Genomic DNA, 19,935 nt, shown 5'->3' with positions numbered 1-19,935 from the left:
TGGGCTTTATGTGAGCACCTGTGGTAGAGACTTCATCAAGGGTAAATTAATGAATTTTCTGTCAAACCTGGCCAAACTTGTATTTTATTTTATTTTATTTTATTTATTTATTTTTGTCTCAGGAGTTCCATTTTGGGAGCTGTACCACATTTTTTTTTTTTTTTCTATCTCAGGCAGCATAAGGTAAAGATGATTTCTGGCATTACAAGTTCTCTCTCTTTCCTTGAACCAAGACACACCCTAAGTGAACGAAAACTCAGATAATAATTAAATATGTATGCACACATGCTCTCACACACACAAGCACACACACACACACACACACACATACATCTATACCTCACTCCAATAATATCCTAACTGTAGCTGCTCTGGGGCCAGCTTCATGTAGGGTGGGCACATATTTGCACCAGATTTCAAACTAAAAGCATGTCTAATTCTGTGAAGTCACAGGCATATTCATTTCCTGGTTTTAACACGCTCATATGGCATGTAAAGTTTTGAAAGGTTAGGCTGAAAAGATCATAAGCCATGTTGTTAGCATGTGTGAGATTTTGTAGCTTTTTGCAAAGTGCTGAGATCCTCAGATGGCAGGTGCTATATAAATGCCATGTATCATTATTTGTAATATTAGCATTCAATTATGTATTAATCGCTTGCATGAATGAAAGGAGATTTTACTGTACGGTTCTGACTTCCCTTCCCATGCTTTTGAATAATCTCTACAGGACATGATTATATTTGCTTGGACCAGGTCTATGATAATGAGTGTAAACACAGAACTCAGTTTTTAATCTGTTTTTGATATTGTGTTTCATTTAAAGCTGGATAGCCCATTGTCATTCAGATGTGTGACTGCTGATGAAAGTCAGCTATGAAATAAATTCAAAGCTGTACCTTAACTCACTGTGCAAGGGTGCATACATCCTCTTAAGACACTTGTAGGGAAGAAGGGGTTAATCCTTAAGCTGGCTAGAAAAGGGACCACAGTTGTCTCTCCATCCTGTAGAAATTAGGCCAGCTGTGGGGAGTTAATTGCTTCCTATACACACCCCTCCATGCACAGCATAAAAGGGGTGTGTTGGGAGGGCCCTGATTTGGCAGGGAGAATGAGATAGGAAGTAAGCTGGGTCCAGTATTTGAGATCAGGTCTGAACAAGGTCCTGCTCTCTGGTGCTTTCCTGATGTGAGTACTACTTAAGTCGGGTAGAAACAAGCCATTCTTACATGAGGGCTGCTGATGACGAGGGAAATGTCTTGCTTGTGGCCTTTGAAATGGGGCATCCTTCCTGGCTGATTTTCTTCTCAGAGTGATGAGTTTCAAAGCATTGAGATTCTGTCTTCCCTCTTTTTGTTGGTGCATCAATAGATACTATCACTTCAGAGTATCTGTGCATGGTCAGGACAGGAGGGATCCTAAATTAGGGGAATTAAATAGGCAGACAATGAGGGATGCAGAGAATGGGCCTCTTCATGAGGCTGCTTGATGATGTTAGGAAAGTGGTAGTAAAGAATATTCAGTTTCTGAAAAAAAAAAAAGCCTATTCTGGTCTCAATAGTATCAGATAGGGTCCAGGCCTACAACTTTTATTCTGCTTTGATTTTTTTTTTTCCTCCCACTTAGTGCTATGGAATAGAACTGGAGCCGAGAACCAGATGCTTTCTGTTTATCCTCATCATAATTTAACATTATCCATGTTAGCTGGACAGTATCCTCTGAATTTCAGGTAAGGGAACTGCTTCTAGGAAAAAGAATAATTTGTGTCAGAGCCCATTTGCCATGACCTACCAAGTGCCTGACCTGTTTGGTGCAGGCACCAAGTGATGTGATGCCCTGCATGTAGGGGCTGGCTGCATTTTGTCTGGTGTGACCTGAGTGTCTTCTGTGCTGCAGCGGAGGGTGTGCCTTGCTAATCTACCTCCTCAAAGAACAGAGTTTCTTTTACCTCTTGGGCCCTGACATGCCTGTTCAGGGGGTAGGATTTGGCCCTTCGTGAGCTGATTATCCATTCCCTTGACATAACATAAAGCTCTAGGATTTACAGCTATATAAGAAAGTAATAATCTTGCTGGGATATGTGGGGAGTTACATACAGTATGTAAATCCCATCTTGAGATAGGAATATGTTCCTTTGAGAGTACAGCTGTAAGAGACCTGCATTATGAAACCTGAATACATGTAAAATGGTCTGGTTTCATTACAAACTTGAATCTCACTTTACATCACTTGAAAGTTTTGCTATGGTTCACGATCATTTCAGTGCAAACCTGGGCCAGGTTCAAATAATTTTTATTCCTCTATATCATGCAAACTTCATAGCATCATGAAATTTCAATGCATCATGTAATTTCAACACAAAACCAGATGAAATGCAAGTCTTTTCACTGAGTTTCTTGACATTTTTATTTTTGTGCATGTTTTCTTCTCTCAAAGTGCAATTCGGCAGCAACAAACCTAGTGAAATCTTCAGGAAAGTCTCTATAAAAGCACTGTGATCCAAAACAGCCAAGTTCTGCACAGCTGCACTACAGAGTAATGGGCATGGCTTTAGCTGCTAAGCTTGATGCAGCCATACTCACTGTCAGAAAAGGACTGAAAGAATGCAGCTCCTCTGGTTTCCATTTCTGCCTGAAGGGGAGCATAGCTCAGTGAACCCACAATGAGACTTGGGGGAAAGGAAAACTAAATTACATTTAAAGAAAGAAAAGAAGCCTTCTGCCTTTTTTTTTATGATTGAGTGATGCTGATCTCTTCCACATAACATAGATAAGGTTACAATAAGCCTTTCATTACAAGTCTAATATTGAAAGCGACCCCCACCAAACTTTGCCAAGCCAAAAATCAAGCTGTCTGAAATTTCATAGGCAGCAGTTCAGACCAGAACAGAATCTCCCCTCTTGGCATATTTGCTAAGGTGTGTAAAGAGGAAAGGAGGAGCAAAAGTATATACAGGGAAATACTTCCTGTAAAAGAATCAAACTTATGTTACTAAGCATGCCACGTTGTGCTGCTATGGCTATCTGAGGGTCTTGAATAGTATTCCAAATTAATTTTCTTTACAAGCAGGCAAATGCTGAGCCTAATAAAATGTGGTATGTATTAGGTTTGTTAAACAGGTCAGACAGAGGAAACAATGTGAGCAGCAGGAGGATTTGCTCTCTGCCCTGGTCTTTGATTAGGGTCAGTTCATAACACAGGTGACTCGTCAAAGCCTAGAATCAGTACTGTGCTTTGATTCTGCAGAATAGGGGTGGGCTTGCATGCTGTTTGAAAAAAACAAACAAAAAACTGTTGCAGAGCTGATTTACACACAAATTACAGGAAGTTACCGCTTAGTTTCAGTTTAGACTCTGTTTACCTTTTGCATTGGAAGCATATCTGCAAGACAAAAATACTTGTTGCCACATCCACAGAAACATCTTCAACAGGAAGTAGCTAGTGATAGGAGTAAGAAGGTAATATCTCAGAGCAACACCAGCATCAGTGTCTTCAGTAAGAACAATGAAATTTCATTTTTCAGTTTGTCTTGAATGTGCACATGGCAAAGGTGCCAATGAGGAGTCACTGTTGTTACCTGGTATCTTCACTCTGACCAGCACTGGCAGAGGAAGTAGAGCATGACAGTGGATTATGAAATGGCATGGGGCAAACTTAAATTTATTCCCACCCTCATGGAAGTAATTCTAGGAGATTCATAACCTCAGAAATAGAGGAAAAATTAAAACCATGCCAAGCCATTTTAAATTGGACTTCATGATAAACTGAGATTTGATATTCTGGGATAATTACTAATGAGAACACTTTCCCTTTAATTATTTTGTGGTCACCATTTCAAAGGTGATTAAAGCTATTCTTCACTAGATGTGGTTATAGATTTAATGCAAACCTGGTCTTTCTTGTGGTTTTATCACAGCAATTAAATCTGGCTTTTGCACAGACTTTGTGTGGCATGAGGGATTTCACCAAGCAAAATGATTTTACCCTTCAGGCAATGTTAAATTTAGGAAAAATATAATTAATTATATCAGACAGGTATCTATTATACATCATGCACACATTCTTAGAGACCGGGGGCCCACTTCTACTCAAAACAGAAATGGTTATTCTTTCCAGCTCTGGTCTTGAGCATGGTACCAGGAGTTGCCTGTACAGACATGTCTTAATGTGATCATTTTTATTATCTGTAACAGCCAATCATCTGTTCTCTGAGAAGAAACAATAGAAAATCCTAAGTTTTAAATGCTAGTTCTCTGCTTCTCTCCCATTTTCAGTGTACCTTTCATGGTTCTTCACTTTGATTGTATGCAGCAGTTATGTCTTGGAAATAATGCAATGTTAGTCTATTTTATAGTTACAGGCTATGTAATGTGTTTCTATTTAGCTTTTATCTGTTGATTGTAAGATTACCTGATTGCATTTTATTTCCCAACCCACCTTTCCCCCCCAGACTACTTGATGGGTTTGTTGCTAACTTATCTAATACTGTACAATCCCTCAGCCCACAAAAAGTCTTTTGATTTAATTAGGGTTTCAGGTCTCCTAAAGAAACTGTTTTCAAAATGCAAGTAGGCACTCAAGATGCCCATGTAGGTGATACCGCATGCTACTAGAATGTCTTTCATCAGTGGATCTCAAAGCATTTTAAAAAACATTTGCAAAGCATCAGGGAGAGAAACATATATCCAGTTTACAGATGTGTGAACTGATAAACTGTTTAAGTTGTAGATATGCTATGCTAAACATTCAGCTACTATACATTTGATTATTTCAAGCACCATCTTTTTAATATACTTGGGTGAGATGGCTATTCTTATTGTTGGTGGTGTTCCTCCCTAATCCTCAGGATAGGTCTCCTGTAAGGAATAGAGCTGGATTTAAAATGCTGCATTTACATGCAAGCATAAAATGAAAATGAGGTGATAGAGGTGACTTTTCTTGTTTGCTTTCCTCTGATGCTTCATAGCAGTTTATTCATCTATCAGTTTAAAATAAAAATAAAAAATGCAAAGGTGGTCCTAAGGAAAAACTGGTAGTAGAGAACTAGTTTTACGGTTGAATTACTGAACTAGAATGCTATTTGGGAAAATAAGCGGTGAAATCTTACAGAGCTCTTACCAGATTTCATCTGTATCTTCTTTTACTGTTTCTTTTTAAATTCAAAAGCCTTAGTTCTTGAAAAAGTCTTGGAAGTATTACAGCATGCAGAACAGTGACATTGTAAAATATAGGGTACTAATCACAGAGTAGCTGTGCAACATACAGCTTTTTCTATCTGTCATATTTAATAACTAGACTATCATATCATTTGATTCTCATGTGCCAGAACTGGAGTCCTACCTCTCAACAGTTTGGAACCATGACAAAAATAATATCACTCAGCCAATCTCATGACTCAGGTGACCTTGGCCTTTGATCCAGTCAGATCCTATCAGATCTTCAGAGGGTCAAGGTACACCTGTTTTCAGTATTTTAGCATTTTAGCCTTAAGCATTAAAGGGCTACAGGGGACATGGGATACTCAGAGGAAAAGGAACTATGCTGCTGTGTGTGTGTGCACGTGTGCCAGGGGAGGGAAGTAAGTTTAATAATGCTGCTTGTTATTTAAAATCAAGTTTAGTACAAAGCAGAACAAGGTGTTTTTTTTTTATGGTTAGCATACACATTTGAAAGTGTTCTTAATAAAAAAATATTGTATTAAAAATGTTCTTACAGCATGCGTGGAAAAAGAGAAAACTTGGCAGGACAGGTATTGTATACGTGAAATGCATTAGCGTTTAGCAGTAGACAAACATGCTTTGCTGTGTGGGAAACAGCATGATCAAGTGCACATCTGCCATATTAAAGGATTACAAGAAATGGGAAGAAAATACTTCTGAATGTAAAAATATTCTGTTTTTTAAAGAGGCGTCTCTTGAAGCAACCATATTATGAGATATAATACTCCCAAATCTCTTCTTGATTTAGCACTATAGAGACTATTAATGCTTATGAGTGCTTAATTTCTCTTTCTGAAGCATGTAAGAAAGCCATATGCTAGAATGTAGGAGGTTTGCAGCATGTCCATTTAGTCAGGAATAATATACAGCCAGAAGCACTGAAAATGACTATTTTGTTCATAAAAATATGCCAAGCATTTTATTCCCAGCTATGAAGTATGGAATAAACTTTTGATGATCAATGCTGACTTATATTGGAAAGTTGTGCTGTTTATACACCAGGCTAATGTGTATGCATTTTAAGCTATAGAATTATTATCAGGCAGTTCATTGTTTGCAAATGGGGAGCTTAGAAGGCTGTGAAGATAATTTCTCATGACAATTATTATGTACAGTAGGTGTAGAAATTGTTTGCCTGTGACCCTCAGTAATTGTTAGTGAGGCATGCCTGCATATCTATGAGGGAGAAAACAAGTATTCTTCATTTACAGAAATAGGATATTTTACTGAAATATATACATGGAAGAGTTCACAGTGTACTGGCCCAACCACACCAGAGGATGGGACCCCAAAAAAACAGAGCAGATGATTTTGGATGCATGTTACAGCAAGCGGCGAGTGTGCCATTATAGGTAAGAATCAGTGCACTGTGTATGTAAGATCATAGAATCATTAGGATTAGAACAGACCTCCAAGATCATTTGGTCCAACCATCACCCTACCAACAATATCACCCACTAAACCATGTCCCTAAGAACCACGTCCAACTTTTCTTTAAACACCCCCAGGGACAGTGGCTCCACCGCCTCCCTGAGTAACCTGTTCCAATGCCTGACTGCTCTTTCTGAGAAGAAATGTCTCCTAATTTCTAACCTGAACCTCCCCTGGCACAACTTGAGGCCATTCCCTCTAGTCCTATCACTAGTTATCTGTGAGAAGAGGCCGACCCCCAGCTCCCCATAACTTCCTTTCAGGTAGCTGTAGAGAGCAATAAGGTCTCCCCTGAGCCTCTTCTTCTCCAGACTAAACCCCAGTTTCCCCAGCCGCTCCTCACAGGACTTGTGTTCCAGGCCCTTCACCAGCTTCGTAGCCCTCCTCTGGACATGTTCCAGGACCTCGATGTCCTTCTTGTACTGAGGGGCCCAAAGCTGAACACAGTACTTGAGGTGTGGCCTCACCAGAGCTGAACACAAGGTGAGCAGAGTACAAGATGGAGCCTGAAGTATTGTGGGGAGCTTCTAATCTACACTAGTGTTGTGGGTTCCAAATAAAAACATCTTAATTTCACAGACAGTTTTCAATAACATGGAAAATGGCATAAAGGATTTCCATCAGTTGCACTGGAGCAACTTCCACCTGGGGGCCTTTTTTAAAAATCCCATCATATAGCAGCACTCACTAATTTCACATAACTCATGGGATGCTTCTGCTTGCAGAGGGACTTCTTGGGTGAGCCAGGGTTATGGAATTAAACCTTTAATATTGCTCTAACAAAGCAGGAATGAGAGAAGAGCAGCTTGTTGTAAAGAGGAGGAAAAAGGGAAAAATTACTTGCTCCTGTCTTGCTGCAGCTTTCCTTCCAGTGCTGTCACTTGTTTTTTCTTTAGTTTTCCCACTTTTAAGGTGGAGGGAAATGATCAAGTTCACCCTGCATATATGTACTGAGGGTAATGCTGAACTTGACTGAACACTGCCTACGTCACTGAGCTGTTAAGGAGGTAAATATGTTTGTATTTGTGAAGTGCTATAATACGAATTATCACGTTAAAAATGATACTTTAATTAGCCAAAACAGAATGAGCTGTATTCCCTGAGGAGTTTGCAGTTTTCTATCCCCTTTCCTTTACACACTGATGAAATACAATGGTTTATAAAGACTTGGAGAGTTGGGTTATTTGGATTTGTAAATAGATAGGGTGGAACAGAACAACACAATGTAATGTGGCAGTGACTTTTATCCCAGTTTGCATGCTGTTCTTTTTACATCCACTATAGACAATTAAAAGGAGATGCATTCATATAAACTGAGTCTGTAACATCACCTTTGCCTTCTTTGCTGTGCCACAAATGAGAATGAGTCAGGTGAACTGAAGTAGTATTAGTATTTCAGAAATAACAGTAGTTATTTCTGTTTTCCTGATCCATTTTAATTACAGAACATACAGTAGCAATCAAACATTTATCTGCCAAAGACTGTTTGGCTCCTGACTAAATAACATGGGTTCCTTCCATTTCCTGTCCAGCCCCAAACACCAGCTCTTCTCTCCCTACTGCTTTCATTTGGCCCCAGGCACTGTTTCCCAGTTCTTTGCAGCTCTTAGAAGCCTCCACCTTTTCCTAAAACCAAACAATTTATACCTTAAGGGGCAGGGCAAATAAGCCACCAAATTCCTGTGTTTGCTTCACTTGTCCTTCCTGGTGATCTTGGATGTGCTGTAACTTTTCTGTGCATGGCACAGGAAGTGCAGTCAAGCAAAGCAATGCTCCTTTCTACAGTGCATCGTGAGCAACCCCAGACCTGGGCAGCAGATTCCTTCCACAGAAGACTTTCAGATTCTGCCTCAGCCAATTGCTAGGTATCCAAGAACATAGTGTAAGGTGAAATGAATTTGGTGGGATAAAAAAGCTGTGTTCCTTCCAAGAGTGTGCACTGTCTGCACAGAAAATCTTTTATTAATTTCTTACATTGTTTCAATCAGGGAACAGATGCATTTTGACATGTAGGAACAAGTTCTCTGTGCAGGTGGAATAGAAATAATTATGGTCTGAATTGGTTCTTGGACTTTGTAGGCGATCTGTATTGGTTGCAAAGTCAAAAGTAAATCTTGTAAACATTCTTAGCTTTAATCTTGAAAGTGCCATTTCCTTGATAGGACTGTCATATGGTTAACATTAAATTTGTGAACGAGACTGGGGACTTGCATTTCAAACGTTTCCCCATTAAGGGTAGAATCATTAAGCTATAGTTCTGCAAGTAATAGATGCTTGGATTTCATTGCTGTAAGCAGCACAGAGAATTCAATATAAACTTGAATAGGTGTGTGACTGTCTAGTAGTTAGAACACTGGTATAGGAACTGGAAAACTTGGTTTGGCCTGGTCCAAGATTGCTACTGCCTTCCTGTGTAGCTTTCATTCATGAATTTGTTTACTTTACTACAGCTTCTCTGTTGTAAAGTGAGTATATAATCAATATAAATAACCCAATCTATATGTAGGACTAGTTGCCCTGCAGTCCCAGTGCATCCTTTTCAGCATGGTAAGTTGGCCTTAGCAGGACTGTATGCTGTTATTGTGCTTCTGGCACTACTCCTCTTTTACAAGTTCTGTAGGATAGATCTGATGCTTCTACAGCTGATGTGATGGCCTTGGTGCAAGTAGACACTCCTGCCTTGCCAGCTTTCCTGACAGATTATAAACTTCATCTTCAGGCTATATGAATATTCAACAATCCCAACTTTTATATTTTTCTGGTCAGATTCTCACTTTCCTAAGTTATGAGTAGGTTTACTCATGACCCCTGTGTATTTAAGAAGCTTAGAGAGAAAAAGGCAAACACAAATAACTTTAAAATGGTATTTGAAAGCTTTTTCACTGTTTTACCATCTCAGGATATCTGGAGGGAGGGGAGGACACATCAGTTTCTTTTGATACAACCTGCAGATTGCTTAAACCATTCAGGAGCATGAGAATGGTTTACCCCCAAAGCTTGCTTTATCTCAGGTCACGAAGTACAAAGTAGTTTTCTACATATGTAGGATTTGGGTTTGAGAATGGGGCAATAGATCATCTTCAAGCATATACAGGAACAAAATGGACGAACTGTCCAGCTTGGAGAAAACCTCATGACTCTCGGAAGACAAACATCTAAGTCAGTGACAAAGAAAACACACGTGTTTAACTCTCTTCACTCTGGAAATGATATCCAGACTTCAGCACCCTATTCCTTAGACTACCTAGCAGACTGGTTCATATGTTACTGCCAAAGAATATTTAGTGGGTCACAATGATAAGCAGCATGCTTGTATCTGGTGTATCTGGCAGTCGTGCTGCTGCACTATTCTCAGATCTGTACATAATCTTGTATATATCATGGATGATACTGATAGAGAAACTTATTAAGGCCAAGTCTGGCTGTGCATATATATTTGAGACTTACTGAAGTAAAATGGGATCTTTGAGTTGAGATCAATAGTAGGATTGGGCCTTAAGAAAAGAGCTGAAAAGCCCTATTGATATACTACATTAAGAATGAAAAAAACAAAAGACAACAAACAAATAAACCAACCAACCAAAAAAACCACCCTGATTCTGAATGATGCTCAGTATTCTAGGGAAAAAAAAAAGACAACATAATTGTCTTATATGTTCAGATTAAGTATTTTCTCTGATAGTCTAAGCATGTACCTAAGGCTTCTAAATTTATTTCCTAGCCTCACTAGCCAAGTGACCTTTCTAAAGTTATTTATATTGTCTTTATATTTGTATTCAATTACTCAGCATAAATCAGAATGAGAATTCAAGGCCCCCTTCTGCTTTACCTTTATCAGTATGCAACGAGCCTGATCCAAAGTCTGCTGAAGGCAGCAGATGGGGCCCCATTGACATTAGCTGACTTTGACTCAGAGCATCATATATACCACACCAAATTCTGTTCCCCTGTATAATGCATCCTAGTTCAGCTAAGTGACAAGTCATAACAGTTTGCTATCATACCTGAAAAAAAATGTTTTGGAGGTCTCTTCACATCCTTACTTATGTACATAAAAGGCTGCTCCTTGTATTCAACAAAAAGAAAAATAAAAGTTCTGCTAGCAGCATACTTAATGGAGCCTGGTTCCTTACAGATGTATGTAGTGTGCCAAAGTGCTGCCTGATTTAACCACTGCAAAATCTTCTGTGATATCCTTTGGGCCTCCTACAACACCTCTTGCAGCAGTATCTTTAGCTCCCTCTCGTAAGATTCCTGTCACTTTGGTTTCCTACTGATCTTTTTCTTGACCTGTTAGATGACCAGGGGACAACAATATCTGGTGCAAAGCTACATGAGGAATTCTCTCTATGGAGAACTAGTATGGTCTCTATTCAGGTGCTGATTTTCGAAAACGCTTATGAAACTGAATTAACATTTGGACTCCTATCTGGAACTAGGATGTAACAAGTATGTCAGACTAGGTAGAAATTCATCACTGAAGGCTCAAAGTCACTGGGTGATGGAGGCAAAGAAACTGGTCAGTAGACAGTCATTATGAGGAGGAGAAATGTGTGGTTACATAAGACTGGTTTCTTCTAAATATTTTATTTTTCTGTGCCAATGGTGGGCCTGGTAATTGTTGACCTTTTCATAGAGGAATGAATACAAAAGAATTTTTTTTCTGTCCATTGTTAATCCCTGTCAAGGTATGGGAAACAACTATGTTCTACTATGCATTCCTGCATCAGGAAAGGTAGCTTAGAATCACTGTCTGTTATCCTTTTCCTTCAGTGAAAAGCCCTCAGAAAGTTAGATATGGTGTGCTGTCTTTTTGGTACTCTTTTGGCAGATATGGACAGGAGGATTTTTTTCTATACCAGGATAACTTGTCCAAATCTGTAATTTAATATAATCTGTCATCAATGTCTGTCATTGGTTCTCCATGTAAAGCCCCCATGTTTTAATATGGACAAAATGTACTATGGATTTTCACATGATTAATGGCAGCCATTGGGATTTAAGGAGACTGGTTCCAGTCAGGAGTTCACAGTTGAATTTTGTGATTCTGATTCTTATAGGTCCAATGGATCCAGTAGGGAAAACCAGTTCACAACATTTCTTTGTGATTCTCAAAGCTTTAACGCAATATATATTTTTGCCCTGCAGTATATGAAGTCTGATGAATACAGCGTAGAATGCTCAGTTTGTTCAACTACGCTTTTGTACCATTTAATGTATTCCTGGCGTTTTTTTCTGGGTACACAACCTAAGGAGAAAATGTCATCAGCCATGCTAAAACCATTGAAATATCTGGGAAAGAAATTGTCCTCGAGTCTCAACAAATCATCTTTTTACAGCATTGCATGTTAAGAATTCATTTAAGAAACGATCCCCAAGAGGCCACATGTGAACACTGTGCCATCCTAATCTATCTTTTCCTGCCTATTAGGTTGGTAATGGGGATTCCTTTTCACAGTCATTATGCATTGTTGTCAGTCTTGAGCCAGTTTTATGACCTGTATCCAAAATGTACCCTCATTCTCATTAAATGTTTAAAATGATCCATTAATCTCTTGCTTTGTTTCTCTATTTTTTTTCTGCCTTCTTGTAGAACTTTACTATACTGGTATTTTTTAGATGGCAGGGAACCAACATAACTAGAACTATAATGCATTCATAGTTCACCAATCAGAGCTTTTACTTATTTCTATTTTGACACACCGGAGGGAAGGGATGCCATCCAGAGGGACATGGACAGGATTGAGAGGTAGGCCTGTGCAAACCTCATGAGGTTCAACAATGCCAAATGCAAGGCCCTGCATCTGGGCCAGGGAAATCCCAAGCACAAATACAGGCTGGGGGGAGAATGGATCAAAAGCAGCCCTGAGGAGAAGCACCTGGGAGTGTTGGTTGACGAGAAGCTAGACATGAGCTGGCAATGTGTGTTTGCAACCCAGAAAGCCATCCATATTCTTCACTGCATCAAAAGCAGCGTGGCCAGCAGGCTCAGGGAGGTGATTCTCCCCCTCTGCTTGCTCTTATGAGACCCCACCTAGAGTACTCCGTTCAGCTATGGGCCACCAGCAGAAGAAGGACATGGGCATATTAAAATGAGCACAGGCAAGGGCCACAAGGATGATCAAAGGGCTGCAGCGTCTCTCTTATGAAGACAGGCCGAGGGAGTTGGGGTTTATGGAGAAGAGAAGGCTCCGGGGAGGCCTTATAGTGGCCTTTCAGTGCCTAAAGGGGACTACAGAAGAGCTGGGGAGGGACTGTTTGTCAGGGAGTGGAGTGATAGGATGAGGAATAGTGGTTTTAAACAAAACAAAAAACACTAACCAACAAAAAGGGTAGGTTTAGACTAGATATTAGGAAGAAATTATTTACTGTGAGGGTGGTGAGGCGCTGCAATAGGTTGCCCGGAGAAGTTGTGGGTGCCCCTGGAAGTATTTAAGGCCAGGCTGGATGGGGCTTTGAGCAACCTGATCTGGTGGGAGGTGTCTCTGCCCATGGCAGAAGGTTTAGAATTAGATGACCTTTAAGGTCCTTTCCAACCCAAGCTATTCTATGATTCTATTGTGAGTACCAATTTTCAACAAGCAAATCTAGCACAGTTTAACATCCAAATGATTGTGCTGAATCCCAGCGGTAGCACTCATAGACTGCAATAAACGTTTCCTGGGTACTACTGGCAGTGTGTGCACTCAGGCAGTTTGGTTATCGTTATTATCTGTTAGGATATGCTGTCAGTGTCCACAGAAATAGTTTGCATCTTTTCTTGAATGTGGAGAAGATATGGTCACCTTTAAGAGTTGCAAGAGAGATTGTTTCATTTTAAGTTTATAGTCTAGTTTGGCCACTGAAGGTTTTAAGACAAAATTTTCCTCTTGTCCAACTTTTAAAGCTCTTCTGATCAGAAAATGAAAGTCAGTTGGTCATGATTTAAAAGCAAACAAACCAAAACTTATAATGCATATTACATTGAAGGTAGGATGCAGTAATAATATAAAAATCATAGAAATATACTAAGGGCCCAATGACTGTCTGTTGTAAGTTAGGAGAAATCTTCATTTTAGTGAGCATGTTAATAAACAGACTATTCTATTCAAGGCAGCACAATCACTATAAAAATACAGAAGGAAAAAAGTTCCAATAAAATAATTTCTAATACTAGTTCATATTCCCTGTCCTGGAACTGTACTAACCTGGGTAAAGGAAGATAGACTCAACCCTTGTCTTTTCCTGACTGATTGCTAGCCATAAACTGCTGGTATTGGAATTAGAAACTGTCTGCACACTCTGCTCTCTATTTGGCTGACAAAGTACTAACAGAGCAAATTGTAGGTTATTTTACTTTTCAACACAGGCTGTTGCCCCCTAAGTTTGCTGATATGGTAGCTCTGGTCTGCACCATCTCTATTAGTTTTTTTTTTTTTTTTTTTTTTCTTCCCCAAATAAATAGAGTGCAAGTGGATGGGTAGACTCTTTGCAACACTTGCGTCAGCTGTGTACTGATAGTTCTGCACTTACCTGCATTGTGTGATCATTAGTTTGATCACTACCTAATGTCTGATCATTCTTCCTGCAGAGTTTGCCGTTTTATTAAACTGCTTCTCTAGTATTGTGAGTCTCTGAAGCTGGGTTATCTTCTCTTGAGGAAAGGAAAAAAGATCAGGAAAAAAGATATACCTATTGTAGCAGAAGGTGTACTCTCCTTGGTAAATTTATGTCCGTGTATACATACCAAATTAATAATCATAATTGTAATCATATTGGTAATCATAATTAATCCTAACTGGTAATCATAGTTAATCCTAATCTCAAGGGATCAGACAAGAAGTGTGGATAGTTGGCCCACTCTCTCTGTTTCTGCTTTCCACCAATGTTTGGAAATACACCAAATTTCCTGAAAAACAAAACAAACAAACAAACAAAAAGAAACAAACCCACAACGAAAAACGTATGATGCAGTACATGCTTCCAGGTACCGGCTGTCTCCTAATAGCATCACCCGTGGACTGATGCCATGTGACCTTGTTACTCATCTACAACTTATTTCTGTCTCTCTGTTTGTCTCAGGTATTTTTAATATGTCAATCACCAGGGTTTCTCATAATCCGTAGTACTTACCTTTAACTGTTTAGCAAGCCTAACTTTTAACATTCCTGTGTTTTGATCAAATCTTCCTTGCTTTAAGGTCTCTGTTAAAGCCAGTGGAAGCATTCCTGTACATTTTAAAGGATACCAGATCATTCTGCAGTAACTTTACTGTCAGTTTTAGTTATTTTAGATCATATTTAAGAGCTATCAAGAGTAAAATTGTCTAATGTGATGTCATGGCAGTGGATGATATCCAAACTTTTTTGAAAGCAAGGACTTTATTATGGACAAAGCGCTGCTTATTTTAGTTTTTCTTTACTTGGTTTATCACTGATGGCCAAGATGATTTGCAATCAATATTGCAAATTCTCTTCATTCAGTATTTGCTAGCGTTACTGTTCATCTTCAAGTCTTTAACAGAATTTTTTGAATATTTTAAATGTGTGGGATTACTGATGGCATGATTTCCATACACAGATTGAAAGTATTATATTCGTACAGAACCTAGCCTGTTTGAGAACCTAGCATGGCTAGGACTTTAGGTGCTATTACATTAATAATAACACACACTCCCATCTTTGTTGTTAATGAAAACCATGTAACTATGTTATGAAATGGACCTGTATTACGACACTGTTACAATGACAATGGTCCCTATGTTTTTAAAACAACAACAAAAAAAGACCTAATTTAAAATTACAATTTAATAAAATGAAATCCATTAATATCCATTTTAATTTACAAATACAGAAGGTCCACTTTTGCCTCGACAACTTTAAGAAATTGGATCTTGTTAGATTTGAGGAGCAGATGGGAAGAGCTGGCATTTAGCATACTTATAATTTTATTTATTTTTTTTTTTTTACAAACAATGCTAGATATGTGTACCATGACATTCCTGAGAACACTGATGTGCCACTCACTGTCAGAGGCCCCATTCTTGTGGCTACCTGAGAGAGATGTGATGAGAAATTTTGCACTTCACTGGACTACTCTAATCTCTGTGACAAATTAGTGGTGGCATTACTATGCCCCAAAGTTCCAAATTTATAAGACTGTCTTATAGTCAACAAGATACTTGGTTTTAGATTTGGTTTTAGACTTGGTTTTAGACTTCAGACTGCATTTAGACCTCATCTTCAGAGTTTTCTCAGAAACAATGAAGGCTAGAATTGCTATTAAACAAACAAAGCCCATTTAAATAAAGATTAGTGGGATTTGTAAATTGGAATCCTCTTGAATTTTTCATCTACATCTGAAAAGAAAGCACTGATATCATAATAATTTGAATAATATCAGGGCAGCCAGTAGCGATGAGTTCAGTATTAATAATGGACTGTGAAAAATCACTTTACCTCAGTAGATCCATAGTCACATCTTTCATGATCCTGAAAAAGCTCTTACAAATAGCTAAATAGCTGTCCCAAATCCTCTTGATTAAAAACAAACAAACAAACAAACAAAAACTTGCTGGAGCCAAGATTTCTAGCTTTATCTTTAATACTTGTTTCTCCGTGGTGTTTTTGGTAATGGTACAAGAGCAAAGTCACCTGGTAAGGTAGCTGTGTTGCTGACAGAGGAAGCAGAACTGGTGCTGCTTTCTGATGTGCATGCTCTACACAGTCATGTTCCCCAGTTCCTGGCCTTGCAGTCCTTGCTGCCACCATAATAAGTTCCCTGCAGGTGCAGTGGCGGAGCCGAGCCCTGGATCCTGGGACGTACCGCTAATGGAGTTCATAAAGTCACAGCACAATGCCAAAAAGTAGTGGTGCCTACTGCCAGGGATGCTTGGCTGGTACTGTGGATCTATCTGCCTGAGTGATTAGATGATATGTACCAGATGCAAAATAGCCTCTTTTTTTTTTTTTTTTTTTTTTTTTGAGCAGAACACTCACGATGGATTGTCTTTCTTTTCTTCCCTTCTGTATTTCATAAGCTAGCATGCTCATGTATGACAGACTATTACATTTGATGAAAATGATTACTCTTTCATCAACTAGTCCTGCTTTTACAGTCCTGCTGATGAACCCATAGAGATGTAGACTGTGTTAATTTGCACAGTTAGCTCTGGGAGTGTACTTAATGGGACTGTCCATAACCATGGTTTGTGTGTTCCTTCTGCACAGCTGCACTCCATCTTTTCATCTCTGCCTGCTTTCTAATGTTTCCAGTGGATTGGTTGGAAATAACAGGTATATATTTTACACCTTAGTTTACAGTTAAATCTCTAGTCACTAAAATAAATATTTCCTGTCTAATGAGCTACTGCCCTGAGAAGCCCTGAAATATTTAGCCAAGATGTCTAGACCAAAGTCTATTCTAGCCCATCAGTCTGTTATTGTCTGCCAAAGGTTTAGTTTCATCCTATAAAATAAATTTTAATCCTGTTTTCTATCTGCCATCTTTCATGTTTATGATACAATAAGAACAAATTATGTACTCTTCCAGTTGACTGGAATATCAAGACTTTCTGCACTGTCATGGCTTTAGTTTTCTTAGAAATATATTCTAATTTGAATGCAAAAGAGTTGTAGAGAATTAAAATTTACCTGGTTTGATTTTTGGTCTGATGCTTGGTCCATGTATGATTGCTATACATTAAACATTTAGTATTGCAGTAAAAGTTAGATATTCTCTGGTAATGAACCAAGTGCTTATATAGATTGATAAATGTTATTATATCTTTCTGTGCCTGGAAAACTCGTAAGGTTCATGAAATAAGAAAATTCCATAACTATATTTAAAAATATATATTTATGTTTTTACTGAATACTTGTTAGCCTTCACCACCACCAATTCAGAAGCTAGGGTGAGTAAACTGGGTTACTGTTTTTGCCATCAATATCTAGCAGGTTTCTAAATACTTCTCTACAATGATATTCCCCAATATGGCTACTCCATATGTTCCTTAGGTGCTGATGTAGGAGATGAGATATTTACTATACTATTATAAAAGCTGCATGCAATGAACATTCATTGATGTGTTTGTTTAGAATACTTCCAACGTTGATCTTTATCAGTACGTAAGTTAACAAAAAAATCATGAGTGATTCCTTTCTTGGAAGAAGGTATTGCTCCCCTGACTATATTATTTGCTTTTCACTTCCATTTTAGTTACACACTGCAGGGGAAACAAAACAGAATGCGAAGTTGAATCAACATAATGGCAAGCATTTAAATGGAAAAAAAGAAAAAAAAAAAGTAAAAACCAGTGATCACTATCTTTTGCTGCTAGACTGGAATCTCTCTCCTTTCCTAAATTTTGATAGAATATTTTATAGACGTATTAATAAAGAGTTAAGAAATTAAAAGTTGTTATATAATAACATGAATCAATCTGATTTTCCTATATATAGAGAGACAATAAATAATAGATTTTCTGAATCTTCTGAGTAGGTCTTTCCCTGACATTTGCAAAAAGAAATAGAATTTTTCGGAAAACCCTTAATTTCAGATGTAAAGTGGCTTGGCTGCATTCATAAACAGAGCCATGAATTCTTTTCCATCTGAACTTATGTTCTTTGATTTTCACTGAATGACTGACCATTTCAGCACGCTCTCCTGATCGTATATAATTCAGTCCTTGACCATGACAAACCAATCATTCACAACTGACCCTTGAAATTAATTAATGCCAATCACTGCTATCAGTCAAGAGACATTCTAAGGGATTTCAAAAGAAGAGATTGATGTTACGTAGTACTAAAGGTAGATGTAGAAATGCAGTCAGTCAGTGAATTTCAGAACTTAAATTACATTTATAGATGGCTAACATCCTTTCTAGTACATGTAGTTATAAGATGGTAGTCGTCAATGTATACTGAAGCTGGAACAAGTGCTCAGTGTGAAAATGCTAATTTTCAGATACTTATATCTTGAAAACCATAGGTGGTCTTGGCATGGAAAATAACATGCTACCTCCAAATTTGAATCTCTAAAGCATAGCAGGAGGCAGATCTAACCAACACTGTGACCATATGTGTTTGGGATTTCATACACAATAATTAATTTCCATTCTGTAAAAATGAATAATTTAATATAACATCCCACATCAAGAGATACAAACACAAACTGATACTTTTTAAAAAAAAGCCATTGAATGAACTTTTTTTCTAATCAAAAGCAACTTTACATGTTATGAATAAATATAAAATAAAAACTATTTAACTGCTTTTATTTCTCAACATAAGCATCCTATGAAGACTGTCTCTTGGCAATTGAAAGATGTTTAATTGAATAAAGGACTTAGAAGAAATATGTAATGTGCAAATTGATGCTCTCTCTATGTACCTAACATCTATGTTCTGATCTAAATGTGCTTCTAGTTATGAACGTGTTCCCTCTTTCCTATTTAATTTGCTGCTGTAGATGAACCATCATCAAAATACTCAACATTTTTACTTAAACTCAACAAACTTGACACACCTGCAGGCTGTCTCTTCACTGAACCAGTGATAACCAATAGGATTTAATGTCATTCTTCGACACAGGTCATCTCAATAAAAGTCTTTATAGAAATTAAAATTCTGGTGCCAGATAATCAACAACATCAGTGCTGTCGTGTTATCTGGGGGGCTACTTTCCTAATGAAATGAGAGGTAAAGCATTTTAGTGTCACTCTGTATGTCTGCTGAGAGCATATTTGCACCAAACTGTCCAACACGTGGTACTTGTATAAAAACATGTTGTGCCAAATCTTCTTGCAAGTGATACTTGAAGTTTCTAAAAAAAAAAAACACCCTGCTAGTTGATGCATTTGTCTCCTGTTTACCACATTCAGCTGCCACTCCTAGCTCTGTCCAAGTGCAAAACAGCCTTTTTTTTTTTTTTTCAAATAAAAAATAAGTCACGACAGAAACAAGAACTGAATCTTTAGTTTAGAATTGCTCTGCTAGCAGAAGATTGACTACAAATCAAAACCACGTGCCTGCCTGGAAGTTTTTAGCCACCAAAAACTGTCGATCAACAATGAAGGCGGGGGGGTCAGAAATCGTTAGGCTCCTGGGCACATTTCAAAATCCCACTAGATGCCAGTCTGACTACGTATCTCAGAAAAAATGTGGTCCTTATGAATGGTCTCTAATCTCTAATACCTGTGAGATCTTGATCCAAATGATGAAATTAGGCCTATATCCAGGTCCTGTGGAACAGCTAAAGCTCCCCATAGCTGCTGATGACAGAGAAATTCTTATCGCAGAATGGTGG

The 19,935-nt window shown here is 38.3% G+C and overlaps 1 long non-coding RNA gene across 2 annotated transcripts; it reads left to right on the top strand.

Annotated features, from left to right (window-relative positions):
• Nucleotides 1–339: 339 nt before the first annotated feature.
• LOC310900276 lies at nucleotides 340–18,475 on the top strand. Of its 2 annotated transcripts, XR_014584965.1 has the most exons (5): nucleotides 340–1,186; nucleotides 1,625–1,727; nucleotides 6,429–6,569; nucleotides 16,857–16,922; nucleotides 17,845–18,475. It is a non-coding gene; the product is annotated as an uncharacterized lncRNA (long non-coding RNA). The 2 variants fall into 2 exon arrangements; XR_014584966.1 differs by lacking the exons at nucleotides 6,429–6,569; nucleotides 16,857–16,922; nucleotides 17,845–18,475 and adding an exon at nucleotides 2,435–3,294.
• Nucleotides 18,476–19,935: the final 1,460 nt, after the last annotated feature.

The sequence above is a fragment of the Anser anser genome, assembly GCF_964211835.1.
Source record: "Anser anser genome assembly, chromosome: 5".
Lineage (NCBI taxonomy): Eukaryota > Metazoa > Chordata > Aves > Anseriformes > Anatidae > Anser > Anser anser.
The sequence above is the reverse complement of the archived record's forward strand: the minus strand, read 5'-3'. Positions and strand labels throughout refer to the sequence as shown.